The following is a 16,200-nucleotide window of genomic DNA, read 5'->3' on the forward strand; positions in this document are numbered from 1 at the left end:
GCTAAAATGGAAAGCATCACATCACATTCTGCTTTAGCCTTTAGCTCTGCAGCCTGACCACCATTTCCATTCAGGGTAAACCATCACAGTCTGTGAAAGCAGACATGTCCAATGTCTTTCAAAGAATCATAGACTCAACCAGGTTGGAAGAGACCTCCAAGATCATCCAGTTCAACCTAGCACCCAGCCCTAGCCAGTCAACTTTCTAGCAGAGGTGAGAGAAAATGAATAGGGGGAAAAATAATCACTTTGAGATGCAGATTTTTTTTCCCCAAAAAGAGAAAAATCCAGATCCATTGGTTGATAGAAGGAGCTCTGCCCAGTTCCCACATGTAGTCCCTAGAGACTCTTCAGGCATCACAGGGTGTTAGGGCCCCCCATCAGGCCTGGCAGATGTAACCTAAAGGAGGCCTGAGCTCTCACTACCAATAGCTGAGTGACAGAGTGATATTTTAGGGCATTTCCAATGGCAGTACATATCTATGTTTAGGAAAGAGGCTCACACCCACAGTCTGCTTTAATTCAGACATCTAGAAGTTTGACCTTAGCTAGTAGTTTCTTTTCCAATTCCCCTTTCAAAGTGCCTGTTTCTCTCTGCTGGCTATAAAGGAAGAATCAGAGTGGCAGTTTTAAACTTAGAGTCAGTGACAGGTTTAGATATGGATGTGTATTTTAGATACTCTAGAGCTGGCAGGAGAAATCCTACCTCCCCCCCAAAAAAGTTCTGTTATCTGCCTGGTTCTACCTTCCATATGCTCTGCCTTGCCTGAATTTGCTCTTGGATCTTGCAGCTTGGCTGTACCCACCTCATTTCCACAGTCTCACTTCCCTTCAGACAGTAGTTTGTTCTCTTTCAAAGCCCTCACAGCTGCATTCACAAAGCAGCTGCCACGAATCCTTATATATATGTTGTCTGCTTTGTCTACCTCCCACTTAGCAAACAAAATTCACTTCCAATTTGTGTTTGTTTCATTATTCTACTCCTTCCTCCTTCTGTGCTTGGATTTCTTTTTCTCCAATCCAGCCAAGCCACCACCTTTCCTTTCAAATCCTGCATCAACACTTCGATTGTTTAGGTGACTCTCCCTCCCTCACTTTTCCTAGTTCTCTGCAGTTTCTTACAAGCATTACTAAGCCACTGGGATTTCTTTCCCATGAAGGAATAACCGGAGAAAAACAAATGAAAAACACTTGATTGTCACAGGAAAGAACTTCCTTCTGGGAACCCAGACCATTTTCAGTGTTCAGATGTTTAACCTCAGCTGAAGAGTAGAGTTGTTGTATGCTGTTGTCTTACATGTCATAGAGATGCAGTAGATATCACCTGTGCAAACTAAACAAACATGTTTCAGTAGCAATAAAGATTGAACATATAAGTGGATAACTGTCCCAGGTTGAGACAATAGGGCTTAAAAAGATATTTCTTCTCCTGGACTTCCCTTCCTGAGCTGTTTCTTTGCAGCTACTCTCCAAGTGCCTACAGAAACATGTCTGTCTTCTGTCTGTAATCACCTTTTCCTCCAGCTCTGATGCTCTGTGGGTTACCTGAGGAAGTCTCTCACATCCTAGGGCAGCTTTCAAAAACGTTGCTTTTAAAGATTTGGTGGTTATCTGAGGTATAAAAATCATGGTAGATGATAGCAGGTCACAGAAGATGCTGTTGCTCCTTCTCCTTGGTGATACTGATGAGAGAAGTCATGCTGGTTCCAGCACCCTGAATTATTTCAGATGATCACTTGAAGACCTCTAGGGGTCCCTTCAAACCTGAGTTATGTCATGACCCTATGATTCTGTAACTCACTGTCTGTCTTTTCCAGAGCTGAGTCTATGGACAGTGCTTCATACATAGCAGCAGTAACAGAAGCAAACACCTATGGAATCGTTTTGAAATGAGATCTGATGTTTCCAGTTTTCCTATATCTGGTGGTTGCTGTAGCACACTAGAGAGATTGCCGGGCCATGGACCAGTGAAAAAAGATGTGCATGACAATGTCAGAAGCCTCCCATTTAACCAAGGGCTCAGAGCAGCTGATATAGAAGCCAACATTGTGTAGAAGCTCACTTCAGCTTGAAAGAGTTGTTTGGATCTCTCTATCTGCTAGGTCATTTGGTAAAGTCCAGACATTACCTAAGATCAGGGGTGAGACTTTGTTTGGAAATCAGTGGTGAATCACCCACTGGCTTCATTATAGCACCACTCTCCAAGAGCCAAAGTCTCTTTTTCTGATGCCTTTATCTGATTTGGGAGCCACAGCAATTTTTGAATCAGAATGAAGAGGCACCAAAACTCTTCACTCCTCTTCCAATTTTTTTTCACACTTTCTGCTCTACAGGGAGAAATTTGGGTACCAGTCAAGTTATCTAGCTCACAAATGCATTACTAATAAGTTACTGAGGCAGAAGAGAGTACCTACAGCAATGCTAACATTCATTTCTCTTGGCTAAGCCATCGTTGGTCTCCCCAGAACTCTTATTATCCTTTCACTTACACTTTCACTTTCATCTCGACCTTTTTCCTCATGATGTAGAAAACTTTCCACTTCATCAATCTTAAAACAGTCTTTTCAGTTTCCCTTACCTCTTCTGACTGCTGCCCTTTGCACTAGTCCTTGCTAAGAAATTCATTCCTTCGTTTTGATTGCACAGAAAACCTTGCTGTGAAAGTTGTTTCCATCTTTTACACTGTTTCCTGAAGCTCTCATTCCCAGTCTTCAGTGACTCTTCACAGGCAGACTTTGCATCCCTGCTGCAGGAATGTACTTCCTGGCTGCCTCTCTGTTTTGACATCACTGACTATATTATCCTCTGGCAAACCTTGCCTTTCTCTGACTGTAGTGACTGCCTTTGCTTGGATCTTCTTCCAGTGCTCAACAAGACAGCTCATGTGTGTCATTAAAAGAAGGCTCTAAGACAACCTTCCTCTATTGATACACCAGAGGCCAGCCTACATCTCTGATGCCTTCTCATGGGTGTGCAACTATCACTTAAACTAACCAGAGTATTTAATCTCTTCCTTCCCCTTTTGGTGTTAGTTCCTTTGGGTAGTACACATTCCTAGGTTCTTAATCCAGTCATCAACTTCATCTGTAGCTTCTTTGTATTCCCTACCAGCCTAAGTGCAGCACTGCTTGCAGTTCATCCACATAATCAAATCTCTTTTACATCTCTCATCATCAGCTCATCTTGGTTGTTACAACACGTTTTCTACTGGCTTTGATAGAAAGGTTTCCCCCTTTATCCATCCAGAGTGCTACCATTAGCTATTATTTTCCACATCTTTGAATCCTGCTTCTCTATCTCACTAAATTTAAGTGACATTGTACTTTCAAAGCCTTTCATGACCTGTCCTTACTCTACCTGTCATCTGTCATTTAGTTCTTCAAAGGCCACTGCTGTCTTTGATTGATCTGCAATTTCCAATCTTCTGCTTGCTGAATTTCAGATGTTTGTGATGCCTCTCTTTCATCCTCACTCATACTGGGAAGACAGTGCCATAAACATCTTCTGCTCTATTTTGCTGTCATTCAGAGTACTTCTCTAAATTTTTTTACACAATTTCTATTAAAAAAAAAAACTTTTGAAAGAGCTTATCCCTTTTTTTTGTTTGGCAGCCTGATATCCCCTCCCATCTTGTCAATTAGCAGTTGTTTCCTTGAAGATCCCTCTTTATTTCTCTGGTGTTATTAATAGTCTCATGTCTTAAATTTAAATCAGAGCCTTCTGTGGAGTAAGGGACATATTTTATTCTCTGACAACCTCTATATGTCACAATCATAAAGCTAATGGTAGTGATGATAATGAGAGGAAATCTCCTCTTGATTCAGGCTGAACAGAACAGATTTAGTGGCTCTAAGAACATCATTCACCTGTTGCTCTGGCACACGTTTTACAGCTTCATCGCTGCCGGAGTTGGCCATAGCATTGTTTATAGAGCCATGCCAGCTATGGTTTATGAGCATGTAGATAAATGGCAACAAAGCATCACTAGTAAAGAAGGCTTATTCTTATTTTGCCATGCAACTGGGACAAATAAATATGAAGGCATACCTTAAAAATACCTTCAAATTCTCCTCCTGTGATACACTTGACATCTGGATGGCATTGCCCTCATACTGCCTTAGCCATCTGCTCTGCTCTCAGCAAGCTCTGGTCAACACTCCCTTGTTTTTTTCAGCTGTATTTTGCTGGGAGATAATGTGTATCTATGGTGACTGACTGGTGTTCCCTCCAGCCTCCAATCCATTTGTTGTCAGATTTCTTTCTTCAGTTTTTTATGTGAAAATTGCCTTTAAACAGCTCCATTGTGTGCCATTTCTCTCGTCCAAAGTGCCGTGTGACAAGGCATCCTTAGCTCTTGCAGCCTGCCAGCTCTGACAGCACACTGCCTTGTCTGCCATTTTGTGCAGCAGGCTGATAAGAAATGTCTGCCTTTAGGAAGAGGAAAATATGGAGTGCAATAGCCACTGATCCAATTTCCCTGATCTGTCAGCTTTTATAGACTGCATGTATAGAAAGAGATCTGCAAAGAGTCGAGCACTCTCTGGCTTTGGGCAGGAAAGGATGCTCCAGGCATGGCTTGCCTTATGCCAGCCCCTTCCAATTCCTGCCAAGGAAGAGGTTGGACCTTGGGATGCACCAGAGTACAGCAGGGCTGGAACACAGAGTCTTGCTTACTTTGACAAAGAAGTGACTGTGAAATCACATCAACATTACACTTAGACTGCTCTAAAATTTGTACTTGAGGTGTTTTGGCCTCTTTGTTTGACGTTCAGGGTCAGAATGGTGGACAGTTGGCAGAGTTCTTGGCCCCAGGTTTCCTTTTCAAGAACAACCCAACTGCTGCTTCACTAAGATGGTTGATGTTCTACCAAACAGCACAAGGCAGAGGCCAACTAGCTCTAAGATAGCTAAGCTGGGTGCTTCTGCAATCTGATGTGACCTGCTGACTGCTATTGGGATACAGCTCCCATTTCCACTTCAGCACTGCAGTTATTGGGGGCATAAAGATGTAAGTAAGGAGGAAAAATGAATTCATTATACTTACAAATTATATTCACAAGTACTTAGGTGGCTGATTAAGCTCTCAGTTGATAATTCTTCAAGTTGTGATATCATCTTCCCCAAATGAAATACACCTGCTAATAGATGTGTAATTGCATATATATATTGAAAAGGAAATGAAAATATCTCAGGCAATTAATTTATCTAATAGATAACATTTCCTAGTAGTCACCTCTGTTGTATTCAAGCCAGAATCAGAGAGAAAACCACTTTTAAAGCTTCCTAAGAGGGATATTGCAATGTGGAAACCTCTTTTTGCTGCTTTTAGTTTTGTTTGGTTTTCACATTCAGGAGTCCAGAGATCGTGGGAGACCATCTGGCTGTGAGTCCATGGCTGGTTTGCCTCCTAATGCTCATGCATAGTCACACAAGAATCAATACATCACAATGCAGCCTGGAGATGTGTAGGGCTGAATGTGATCTACAAGGCAATCATTTTTGTTGTTGCTTGAAAATGCCAGTTTGTCAAAAGCAGACATTTTTATGACAAAGAATTGCTTTCTGTGTTTTTTTTTTCTTCAAGTAAAAAAAAAACATTTGACATTTGTTTAATATCTAGTTCAGATATCTTCAAAATGAAATGCTCTACTTTTTCATATCAGAAATGCTTTCACACTGAAAGGTAGCTCCAGACTTTGAATGAAACAGATCAGCATTTAGAAGTAATTATTTCTACTGCTCTAAAGCTGTATTTTTGTGGGGAGGGAGGGCTTGTTTGCTTGCTTTGTTTTGGTCCCTTTGAAGTTCCTGGGGTTTGTCCCAGTTGTGTAAAGGGACATGGAGAAATCACCAAAGTAAGAAAATAAGGCAATTTCTTCTTGTCCTATTCCAACATGACATGCATGTCTGCACTCTGATATAGTGACAAGTTAGTGTTGCTTTGTGAGCTGCCTCACTTGATCATCTCCTGGCTTCTCTGTAATTATAGTGTTGGCATTTACATCTGGACAGCTTGATGTGAAATCCAGTTACATTACTGTCCTTTCTTATCCTCTGCATTATGTTTGATTAATTAACTTGATTGTGCTTTTCGTTCTTAAAACCCATCTGCAAAATGGTATTCAATTTCAACCAAGAACTGTCTCAGGCCTGCAAGTCCCCTAGATGTATTTTGTCTGAAGAGTCAATCATAGAATCATAGAATCAACCAGGTTGGAAGAGACCTCCAAGATCATCCACTCCAACCTAGCACCCAGCCCTAGCCACTCAACCAGACCATGGCACTAAGTGCCTCAGCCAGGCTTTGCTTGAACACCTTCAGGGATGGTGACTGCACCACCTCCCTGGGCAGCCCATTCCAATGCCAATCACTCTCTCTGGCAAGAACTTCCTCCTAACATCCAGCCTATGCTTCCCCCAGCACAGCTTGAGACTGTGTCCCCTTGTTCTGTTGCTGGTTGCCTGGCAGAAGAGACCAAACAGCACAGACACAGGAAACTGCTGTGTTTTGTAGCTCAGGCTACTATTTTTTGACAATCCATTTCTGGAGATTGACAATCCTAGAATTTCCTTTCCCTGAAAAAACTTCAGGAGAAATATTGCTTGTAAATGTGGTGCTTTAGGAGCTTCCCCTGCCCTGCTTTCCCCTAGTTAAAATTTGCCAGACCAGCTCAGCTTGGAAGTAAGATAAAGACAGATTTTACAGCAAAAGCTAAATTTACAAGCACATATAGAAAAAGATATTTACAATCATACTGAATTCAGAAATAATACAGAAATCCAATCTTCACACACACACACACACACTCCCCAGACAAAGCCCAGAAGGGGCCAACATCACTCTCTCTCCCTCCAGATAGAAAACAGCCAGCAAAGCTCACATTTTATCTGGTCAGCCCAGGTTAGAGGAAGAGATCAGTGAAAAGCAAAGGAGCGGAGGACAGATCCAATGCCCAAGAGCTAAGAATGAGCTTGTTCACACAGTGGTGTTTTATATCTCTTATCAAACCAAATAAATGTTATCATTGTTATTATTCTTTTACAACCAATGGTGCAATTTAGTTAGGTTCTGCAGTGAACTGTCAGGAGAGTACCAGTTTCTCTTATTACAATATTCCAATAAACATTAAGCTGCCACAATAAATAACACAAAGTTAGGCTTAAGGTGCATGAACAAATTGTCTCAAACTAGGTGATGCCATTTATTGAAAACATAAAGAAAATTTAATGAATCACAGAAAAAAATGGTTTTAATCTGTGCTTTTTCCAGTTCATCTACTAATTCACCTTAAATAATATGTCCAGAATTTAAGAGGTTTCTGTGCTTAATCCTGTGTGGGCTTCCCTTACAGAATCTTAGCTCACAAATAATAAATAGAATCACAGAATCCTATGCTTCTATTAAATCATAGAATCAAGCAGGTTGGAAGAGATCTCCAAGATCATCCAGTCCAACCTAGCACCCAGCCCTAGCCACTGAACTAGACCATGGCTCAACTAGATCATGGCAAATCCATTAATGCCACTTTGACCTTATGAAATGATTCATTTTAGGTAAATACTACCAGTGTTGAAAAACAGTTTTTAGATCAGATTTGTCTTTCACAATAGTGCCTAAGTAGATAATCCTAAAGTTGAAGAACATATTGTCTGTATTCATATTAGACTACTTAACTGCAATTATTCAACCCAGCCTCTATCAGTCATTTATTTTAAAGTAATTTTCTAGTGGAAAAAAGCTTTTCTCAGCCTCTTTGACATTTTCATTGTTAGTGCATTGTAAGCAGTGATTCTTCTTGAGTTAGCTGCTGTGTTTGAAGTTATCACTCATCAATTTCTTGCTTAATGATTGCCTTGATATTTGCATACAAGAGAGAGGGGTTTTTTATCAATTGATTTCACTCTTTCCCTTGTCTGGGGCACTGGATAAAAACTGTAATCATTCAGTGCATTACTCAATATATAGAATCAGTTCCTTTTGCTTCTTGTTAATAAACAAGATTTGTTGGTTGATGAAGTCCAGATTTAGCAAGTATGCAAATGTGTGCTTGGACTCAGAATTCAGAAGCCTGTGGCTTTAGAAATTATAGGATTTCATTTCATAGAATCATAGAACCAACCAGGTTGGAAGAGACCTCCAAGATCATCCACTCCAACCTAGCACCCAGTCCTGGCCACTCAACCAGACCATGGCACTAAGTGCCTCAGCCAGGCTTTGCTTCAACATCTCCAGGAACAGCGACTCCACCACCTCCCTGGGCAGCCCATTCCAATGCCAATCACTCTCTCTGCCAACGACTTCCTCCTAACATCCAGCCTAGACCTGCCCTGGCACAACTTGAGACTCTGTCCCCTTGTTCTATTGCTGGCTGCCTGGGAGAAGAGACCAACCCCCACCTGGCTACAGCCTCCCTTCAGGTAGTTGTAGACAGCAATGAGGTCCCCCCTGAGCCTCCTCTTCTGCAGGCTGCACACCCCCAGCTCCCTCAGCCTCTCCTCATAGGCTTCGTGTTCCAGGCCCCTCCCCAGCTTAGTCGCCCTTCTCTGGACACCTTCCAGCACCTCAACATCTCTCTTGAATTGAGGAGCCCAGAACTGGACACAGCACTCAAGGAGTGGCCTGACTAGTGCTGAGTACAGGGGAAGAAATCACATCTGGGCCTTCAGCTCAGATGTATCTTTCTGTATCTATTTTCTCCAACTCCAGCTTTCACTTCTTCCCAGACAGACAGTGGAGTGTGGTGGGTTTTCAGTGCAGTATCTTTAACATTATCCTGCCTCCTGTCCTTTGGAATGAGAGCAGACAGTCAACCTCCTTTCCCTTTGGGAAAGAGGCTCTGAGTGTGCTGAGTGGAAGCAAACATTCCTGGTTTATTTTTTTCTGTAGAATTAAGAAAGCAAAGTTATGGGATTTTAGCAGTAGCAGAAGGGGTTTTCTTTTCTTAATAACAGTATTTGAATTTCATTACTATTAAAGCTTCTGCAAATGAGCACATTGAGCTGTTTTCTGTGCAGATTCACTTTCCAGTTGGATGCCTTTCTGAGAGTTAGGTAAAGCAAAACTGTTTGCTGAGAGACTTATCAGTACAAAAGAATATCCTAAAACTATGACTAGTGTAACAGCAAGCATTCAGAGAATCCCAGAGATGGCTCTCTATGCAAGCTTTCATGCATGTATCATGGTGCGGACTAACACCCTGGTGACTGCTCCCCTACTTACACATCCTACAATGCAAACATTAAAGTTACTGAATTGGGATGAACTTTGCTCTCCATGGCAGTGGTGTGGCAGTGTAACAGTGCCCTAAATCAAGGATGGCATCGTCTACTTCAGGTTTATCTGGTAGTTACAGATCCTGTCCTATCTCTTTTTGACTCCAATCACAAGCATATATTCCCATGTCCTACTTCTGCTTCTGCTAACTCCTTCCTTTCCCTCTGCTTTGCCCTCCATATTCAGTCAATAGCAGAATGCCCAGGAGGGGCTCCCAACCACCCCTCCACCTTTTCTCCACCCTCTCCCTTATGTCAGAATCTCCCCTATGTGCAAGATGAGCCGGAAAGTTCAGCAAGGCTGTTAGAAGCAGAACAAGTTGGAAGATGTGCAGGGTCAGGCAGAAGATTTAATAGGGCAAAAGCCAGACAGAGGCTGTCTTAGCCATGTTTGTGTCCTTGCTTTTATATGCCTCAGCAGAGCAAATGGGTAATTCAGACATCACTATATTTTCTTCTTATGGTCAATAATCTAACTCCTCTCATTAAAATATTCTGCTTAGCCTCAAACCAGTACATTTTCACTTTGATTTCACAGGGGTCTGGTAGACATATAGAGTGGAGGCAAAGAATGCACTGAACACATCAACCTTAGATGAAACTGAAGCTGAAACAGCAACCAACTTGCACAGAAATTACACAAAATGCAACCTTGCTTTTGGCACCCAATCTGCATAGATGAATGTCATCTTGGCTCTGTCACATGTGGGTGTTAGAACTCCTTCATTAAAAAGCCATGTAAGACTTTTGGTACACTAAACAAAACCTCTTTTCCCTTAATCCCTTTCTCAGACAAGGGTGAATAGGGTTAGACAGCACTTAAACAAAGGTTGCAATTAAATCATTCGCTTCTTGTGGAAGCTGTTGGTCCAAACCACTGAAGTTTGTCAAGCAAACTGAAAATAGCACAAGCCACCATCTTTATTTGCATGTTAATGAAGAAGCACCTGTCAGGCTGACAGTGTGTAATAACAACCTTCTTCTTTGATTTTCAGCTGCCACTTCTGAAAGGCCTCTCTCCAAACACCAGTAGGGAAAATTAATTTTATGTCCAGGCTCAAAAATATCTCCATTATAGGTTATCAGCAAGCCCCCAGCCAGCCACCCACCCACCCAGCTTCAGCTAGTTGTGATTATTTTTCCCCTTGCCAGAATAATGACCTTGTTTATTAGCAAGAGTTACTCAGCATAGAAATCATTCTGCTTTTTGCACTCCCGCTGCATGCTGAGCAATGCCAGGAAGAAAACAAATGATTACTCAGCTCTCAGGTTTTGTCATATAGGGAGTATCACACAGTTTGTAATAGATGTGTTTAGTGGGCTGATCACACTTCATTTGTAAGCCAGTTTTTGTGTCTGCCTTATGTTTCTATACAACTGTGGTGGTTTGGGTGTTACCTGCACCCCCATGCTTAAAAAAATCACCCAAACTAGACACAGCTGAGCTGAGCTGGAAATTAAGGAATGAAGCTTTACATTAACAGCTTAGCACAATATACAAGCAGATATTTACAACATACACAGCTATATAGAAATATATAAGTTAAAAAGGTAATAGGGAAGCACAGCAGCCCTCCCAGAAAACAGAGTCCCCAGGAGGGGCTCCCAACCGCCCTTCCATCTCCCTTCCCCCCCTTTACCTTAGCCCAGAGTGTGCCTTACGATCAAGGTGAGCTTGGAGAATCAGCCAGGGGAGCTGGGAAGCAGAGGGATTCGTTACACAGACAGAAAGTCAGGGAGAGAAGTGCAGGCAGCCAGAGCCACAGAGCACCTCCATTATCTGCATTCATGTTCTGGTTTCTGTGCTGAATAGTCCCCAGGGACATAAAATGGGCTCAAGCATGTCCTGCCTTATGTACCTGCCTGTCTGCATTGCAGCCAGAGGCGGGAAAAGAGCACAGAGAAACCCAGGCAGCCCGGTCTGGTTTGATCCGGTCGCCTGAGGGGGGTTTCATGAGGCCCACGCCCCTGTCGCGTGCAAGGCCTATGCGCCCCCCAGTCTTGGAAGACAACACCTGTGGGTTCTGCCGTTTTTGGGTCTGTTTGGGTGACTGCCAGAGGTGATTGGGTGCTTGTGTGGCCAAAGAGACCATCAGCCTCGGTCATTACCCTATAAATGGGGGTGAACAGGGGAATAAGGGGCTTGCCTGCTCGCTCGTTCCTCACTCACCTGGTGCTCACCCGCCCATCGCCTCTGCCGCCTCAGCTGCCTCAAGCTGCCTCAAGCCACCTCAGCCGCCTCAAGCCACCTCAGCTGCCTCAAGCTGCCTCAAGCCACCTCAGACACCTCAGCCGCCTCAAACTGCCTCAAGCTGCCTCAAGCCACCTCAGACACCTCAGCCACCTCAGCCACCTCAGCTGCCTCAAGCTGCCTCAAGCCACCTCAGACACCTCAGCCGCCTCAAACTGCCTCAAGCTGCCTCAAGCCACCTCAGCCACCTCAGCCACCTCAGCCACCTCAGCTGCCTCAAGCTGCCTCAAGCCACCTCAGACACCTCAGCCGCCTCAAACTGCCTCAAGCTGCCTCAAGCCACCTCAGACACCTCAGCTGCCTCAAGCTGCCTCAAGCCACCTCAGACACCTCAACTGCCTCAAGCTGCCTCAAGCCACCTCAGACACCTCAGCCGCCTCAAACTGCCTCAAGCTGCCTCAAGCCGCCTCAAGCCACCTCAGCCACTTCAGCTGCCTCAAGCCACCTCAAGCCACCTCAGACACCTCAGACACCTCAGCCACCTCAAGCCGCCTCAGCCGCCTCGGCCAGCAGCTGACTCCACTTTGCAGCCCAGGTGGAATTCACCACAGGGCTTCTGTTGAATATTTTCCCACCTGTGTTTTGGGCCACGGCCTTTAGGCCTAGTGAGTATTGTCCATGCTTTGTGGAAGCTGCTACAGGATTGTAGTCGACCTCACAAGCGGCAAATGAAGGCAGTGGACTCTGTGTCAAAGACATTTTCTGAAGCCCTTAAAAAATTCCCTTGTACAGAGCCATTCTGTGAAACAGTTCTGCTAACTGCATCCAAGAACTTGCATGGAGAGCTGTAAGTAAGTTTAGGGGAATCATTTTGTGTATACTCATAAGTTATTTAATAACTTTTAAACTGGCCTCATTGCGTTTTACCCCAAACTCAGATTTCAACTAGTCCCCTTCCTAACAACATCTCAGCAAGCCTGTGAGTGAAGCAGACATCACCACTGTTTCCCTTTCGCAGCCTGCAATCTAATTCCTTGCACTAAAGTATTCTGGGCAGCTCCAAACCAGCACAACAACTGGTAGTGTTCTTCGCGTCCTGCTCTGCTCTGTGCCAGTTAGCATCTTATGGCCTCTCTAACCTCTCTGGGTTGGGTGAGGTTCATTCACAGCCCCTTCTCCAGTGAAAGGGGTTGTTCTCTGAGGAGAAGCGTGAGCATGGGGTCCTCCAGAACTTGTTTTCTCTGGCAGATTGATTTTTATGGAGTCAGGCAGGCAAATAATGACTTCTACTGAGAGGATGTGTTTCAGAAGCGTTCAGCACCTACCACAGCCTGTGGAGGTGTTTGGGTAATTGACTCAGTATTAAAAATGGAAAGCAATGCGAGCAGCAAGGAGCTGCCTACCTCTGGAAATGTGGTTCCACGGAGCTGTTTACCACCCAGGACAGATTCACTTCAAAAGTGGAAATTGAGATTGATGCTTGGTTTTACTTCTTTTTAACCCTGTCCGTCTACAGGGCACCTGGTGGAAATGCTTGCCTGTTGTTTTCAAATTGCATATTAACACTTCCAATTTAAGGTTAACTGAATGCTCAGTCCAAGGCATGTTACATGAGTTGGTTTTTATTCTGTTTTAATTTTCTAGGACTTAGCACTGGGGATAGTAGCAATATTAGCCAAGTGAGCTCCCTCTGTTTATACATCTTGTCATTAGTTTAATGACAAGCTATTGCAGTGACTCATTCCCCCTTTCACTGTCAGGTTCTTGTCTTTAAAAGCCTGGGGGGGGGGAAAGTAAGGATCTAATAAAAGCAAAATTGAACTGAATCTCACCTTTCTTTTTCTCCATGCTTGCAATTATGGAGTGAGAACAAGTTCTTAGAGTTATTTAACCCTTCACTCCTACTGAATTGCCCTGTGCCCAGCACCCTCCCTGGGAGGGGGCTATCCTTAGAGTGGTATATCTGGGTTGATAGTTAGATGTGAGTAAGTACACTGTGAGCATGAATGGTGGGAGAGAGTTAGGGAACTGTGCTTTGCTCTCCCTTTTCCTTGGCAGGTAAGACTGCTCCATGCCCTCTGCACAGTGAAGGAAGCTTTTCCATACCTCAGCAGGTTAGACTGCAGGCAGTTGCAGCCTTCCTGGGGATCCAGAACACCCTGCATTGTGTGCATAGAGGCCTGTGCTAGGGCCACATTAGTTCTTTTCATTTCAGCAACTTGCCCCTTTGAAATATTTGCAGAGAAGAAACTTATTGCTCATCCACTGGGCAGAAGTGGAGCTGATAAGCTCTAGCAAGTCAGATGTCTTGGGTGCAGGATTCATCTGGAGGAGAGAGTTGCTCTAGGCTGTCTCATCTAGGTCGATGTATTTAAGGGAGAAATATTTGTATTCCACACACATGATTAACTGAGCATATTTAATGTGTTCTGTTTCATGGAATCAAAGAAAGGTTGAGGCTGGCAGGCATCTCTGGAGATCATCCAGTCCAACCTTCTACTCAGAAAAGGGCCAGCTAGGGAAGACTGCTCACAACTGTCCCCAGTCTGGATTCAAATATCCTCAAGGTTAGAAATTCCATAGATTTTCTAGCAACCTAATTCTGTACTTAAGCACATTCCCAGTAAAAAGTTTTTCCCTATGCTTATGTGCAATTTGGTGTGTTTTAATTTGTGCCCATCTCCTCTTGACTTTTCACAGGATGCCACTGAGAAGAGTTTGGGTCCATCTCCTTTGCTTCCCCAGGAAGCATTTATACACATGAGACATCTCTGCCCTAAACAGTCCCAGCCTCTTCTTCTATGAGGGATGCTACTGTCCCTTAACGACCTCTGTGTCCCTCTGATGGACTTGTTCTGGTGTGTTCACATCCTTCTTGCACTTGAGAACCTAAGAGTGGACTTGATGAGAACCTAGGAGTGGACTTGACACTGTGCAGTGCTTAATCAGAGGAAGATTTCTGGGCAGGCACAATCTTCACCTGCACTTGGAGACATACTCCTGTGTGTGGCTGAAAATGTGCAGTATTTAACCTGAAGGCACTGTGCAGCACTTAATCTGAGTAAGATTTCTGGGCAGGCACAATCTTCACTTGCACTTGGAGACATACTCCTGTGTGTGGCTCTTCTCAAAGACACCTCTACTCTTCCTCATCCAGACAAAAGATATGACAGAGCTGGAGCTTCCCTTTGTTTCTTCCATCAGAAGTGTTTTATTCTTCCATCAGAAGCAGCTGCTGTTGTGGTTCTGGGCAAGTTAGTAGGGATGGACATGTTTAATTAATAGTTTGAACTGCTGAAGATTTGACTGCTAAGAGTAAAAACTGAATTGGTAAGGAAAGCTAAGGCTGCCTAGCTTCTAAACTGGGACTAGAGGCTCCAAGACATGTGAAATATTTGGCGAGGGAGGGGGTGGTGTAGTTTGGATAGGTTCACTTGATCCATGTCATAAGGTTAAAAAAAAAGGAGCAGTTGCCAAGAGCAGTTTCTTCTCTCAAGGCATGTTTTCAGCAGCTGCAGTAGATATTTGTATGTTTGAAACTCCTCATCATCCAAGCTGTAACAGCAGTTCAGCAAGCAACACGCATTACAACCACTGCCAGTCCTAACACCACTAGGAGCTTTTTTTCCATTCAGTTTACCCTTAGGTTCCTTTGTCACCCCAGGTGACAGCTGGCTGGCAGCCCTCACATGGCTTTTGTTCTCCTAGGAGAAAAGTTCTTGTTGGGTTTGATACAGAATGTGCAGCTGAATATTTGTTTGAGTGATATTCGTAGAGTTGTATTCCTACTTCAAGTATTTCCACTTTGCTGTGTGAATGTTCTTTCACCAGTCTAAGACAAAGGCATCAGAACCTGTGCTCTCAGCTTTGAATCACACTCAGGGCAAAAACTATGCCCTCTCTCAGTCTCACATAGCACCACTGGCCCTCATAGAATCATAGAATCAAGCAGGTTGGAAGAGACCTCCAAGATCATTCAGTCCAACCTAGCACCCAGCCCTAGCCAGTCAACTAGACCATGGCTTTTCGTGAACACCTCCAGGGATGGTGACTCCACCACCTCCCTGGGCAGCCCATTCCAATGCTAATCACTCTCTCTGGGAAGAACTTCCTCCTAGCATCCAGCCTGTACTTCCGCCGGCACAACTTGCCAATAAAAGCAGTATTTCAGTGCACAGTTGCAGAGAATGACATGGTCACTCTCTGATGATTGCTGCCTTTCTCTCTTTTTCACCACGTGAGATTTCTCTGAAATAAGTAAAAGTTACACTGACCTGGGTTAACAAAAGCTATTTATACAATCAACAATATAGGTTTAGCTGAAATGAAGGATGTAAGATAGTAAAATATCTAAACAGGGAGTATCCCAGGAGGCTCATATCTCAATGTGCTCCTTGCAGTGATGCAGGCATTGTCCAGGAGAGCTTCCTTTAAAAAGTTAATAGGCTGCAAGCAAGGTGAACTTCTTTCTCTGCCAGATATAGCTTAGCCAGAATGTTGCTTTGGTAAACAAGAAAACCTCAGGCCTACTGCAGTGGTAACAGCTGTATGTATCCTGCTGTCTGAGAGCTCAGTAAGAAATGTCTCCCAGAATGTTTTTCTCCTTAAACTGCTGCAAATTTCTTAAGTAGGGTAGAAATCAGTGTTATTGCTCAGCATTGGTCATGCCATTGCTAGTGGAAATGTTTGCCTTGCTTGTTTATCCACCTCATGGGGAGTTACTGGCTCAGACCATT

The 16,200-nt window shown here is 43.8% G+C and overlaps 1 long non-coding RNA gene across 1 annotated transcript in view; it reads right to left on the reverse strand.

Moving 5' to 3' along the window:
• Positions 1–246: 246 nt before the first annotated feature.
• Positions 247–16,200, reverse strand: part of LOC135192533 (uncharacterized) — a 122,373-nt gene continuing 106,419 nt past the window's right edge. The window contains exons 4-5 of the long non-coding RNA XR_010309003.1: positions 5,045–5,138; positions 247–1,324 (exon numbers count right to left, since the gene is read on the reverse strand). This is a non-coding gene — a long non-coding RNA (uncharacterized LOC135192533). The remainder of the gene's footprint in view (positions 1,325–5,044; positions 5,139–16,200) is intronic.

This window comes from Pogoniulus pusillus, chromosome 3 (assembly GCF_015220805.1).
Source record: "Pogoniulus pusillus isolate bPogPus1 chromosome 3, bPogPus1.pri, whole genome shotgun sequence".
NCBI lineage: Eukaryota > Metazoa > Chordata > Aves > Piciformes > Lybiidae > Pogoniulus > Pogoniulus pusillus.